The sequence below is a fragment of the Gossypium hirsutum genome, chromosome D06, assembly GCF_007990345.1.
Source record: "Gossypium hirsutum isolate 1008001.06 chromosome D06, Gossypium_hirsutum_v2.1, whole genome shotgun sequence".
Taxonomy (NCBI): Eukaryota; Viridiplantae; Streptophyta; class Magnoliopsida; order Malvales; family Malvaceae; genus Gossypium; species Gossypium hirsutum.
This window is the reverse complement of record NC_053442.1, coordinates 19,620,493-19,622,992: the sequence shown is the minus strand read 5'-3', so window position 1 is coordinate 19,622,992 and position 2,500 is coordinate 19,620,493.

The following is a 2,500-nucleotide window of genomic DNA, read 5'->3' as shown; positions in this document are numbered from 1 at the left end:
CCAAGGGCCTATTTTGCTGATGGTGCCCGAGGCTCCCGCACGACCAAGGGCTTAGTTTGCCGATGGTGCCCGAGCCTCTCGCACTACCAAGGGCCTAGGTTGCCGATGGTGCCTGAGGTTCTCGGACATCCAAGCACCAAGGTGTCGATGGTGCTCGAGGCTCCCGCACGACCAAGGGCCTAGGTTGCCGATAGTGTCCGAGGCTCCCGCACATCATAGCACCGAGGTGCCGATGGTGCCCGAGGCTCCCGCACGACCAAGGGCCTAGTTTGCCGATGGTGTCCGAGGCTCCCGCACATCCCAGTACCTAGGGGCCGATGGTGGCCTAGGCTCCCGCACGACCAAGGGCATATTTTGCCGATGGTGCCCGAGGCTCCTGCACGACCAAGGGCTTAGTTTGCCAATGGTGCCCGAGCCTCTCGCACAACTAAGGGCCTAGGTTGCCGATGGTGCCCGAGGTTCTCGCACATCCAAGCACCAAGGTGCAGATGGTGCTCGAGGCTCCTGCACGACCAAGGGCCTAGGTATCCGACAGTGTCCGAGGCTCCCGCACATCATAGCATCGAGGTGCCGATGCTGCCCGAGGCTCCCGCACGACCAAGGGCCTAGGTTGGCGATGGTGCCCGAGGCTCCCGCACATCGAAGCACCGAGGTGCCGATGGCGCCCGAGGCTCTTGCATGACCAAGGGCTTAGTTTGCCGATGGTGCCCGAGCCTCTCGCACGACCAAGGGCCTAGGCTGCCGATAGTGCCCGAGGTTCTCGCACATCCAAGCACCAAGGTGCCGATGGTGCTCGAGGCTCCCGCACGACCAAGGGCCTAGGTTGCCGACAGTGTCCGAGGCTCCCGCACATCATAGCACCGAGGTGCCGATGGTGCCCGAGGCTCCCGCATGACCAAGGGCCTAGGTTGGCGATGGTGCCCGAGGCTCCCGCACATCGAAGCACCGAGGTACCGATAGCGCCCGAGGCTCCTGCATGACCAAGGGCTTAGTTTGCCGATGGTGTCCGAGGCTCCTGCACATCCCAGCACCTAGGGGCCGATGGTGGCCGAGGCTCCTGCACGACCAAGGGCATATTTTGCCGATGGTGCCCGAGGCTCCAGCACGACCAAGGGCTTAGTTTGCCGATTGTGCCCGAGCCTCTCGCACGACCAAGGGCCTAGGTTGCCAATGGTGCCCGAGGTTCTCGCACATCCAAGTACCAAGGTGCCGATGGTGCTCGAGGCTCCCGCACGACCAAGGGCCTAAGTTACCGACAGTGTCCGAGGCTCCCGCACATCATAGCACCGAGGTGCCGATGGTGCCCGAGGCTCCCGCACGACCAAGAGCCTAGGTTGGCGATGGTGCCCGAGGCTCCCGCACATCGAAGCACCGAGGTGCCGATGGCGCCTGAGGCTCCTACATGACCAAGGGCTGAGTTTGCCGATGGTGTCCGGGGCTCCTGCACATCCAAGCACCAAGGTACTGATGGTGCCCGAGGCTCCCGCACGACCAAGGGCCTATGCTACTGGAACGGTTCACCGGATCATCGACGGGACGGATCGCCGGAGCACCGCCGGGACGGATCGCCGGAGCACCACCGGGACGGATCGCCGGAGCACCATCAGAAACTTAACCAGCGGTGGAGGGCACCGATGTCTGAGCATACGGTGGGCGTGGGCCGTACCCTGGACAACCCCTGCTCGCTCAATATCACCTACCCCCTAAAGAGCTAAAAAAACTTGGTCAATGCGCTACCAGGTGACATTCATGTGTCTGAAATGGGGACACTTTTTTTACCCGACGCTCCCGCAGCAACAGGGGCCCAACTTTAGCTTTCGTGCTCAAGGCTCCCGCTCATCCATGCACCAAGGTGCCGATGGTGCTCGAGGCTCTCGCACATCCAAGCACCAAGGTGCCAATGGTGCTCGAGGCTCCCGCACGACCAAGGACCTAGGTTGCTGACAGTGTCCGAGGCTCTCGCACATCATAGCACCGAGGTGCCGATGGTCTCCGAGGCTTCCCACAACCAATAGCCTAACTTGCCGATGGTGTCTGATGCTCCCACACATCCATGCACCAAGGTGCCAATGGTGCTCGAGGCTCCCGTACATCCAAGCATCAAGGTTACCGTGTCTGAGGCTCCCACACATCTGAGCCACCAAGGTGCTGGAGGCTCTTGTTGCGAAAGAGGAGGGACCGGGAGGATTCATCCATTGTTGGCTATCCGAATTCTACCCTTGGATTGGGGAGGGACCGGGATAACTCATTCATTGTTGAGTACCGAACATATAATGATATTCGAATTCTACCTTTGGTATTGGGGAGGGACTCGGTTCATCGTTTTCGTATATTCTGGGATACCTCACAGGGATGGATTGTCGGAGCACCACCGGGAACCTAACCGGTGGTGGGGGGCACCGACGCTCGGGCATGCGATGGGCGTGGGCATTGCCCTGGATAACCCCTGCTTACTCAATGTCTCTTCCCCCTAAAGAGCTAATAAAACTTGGTCAATGCG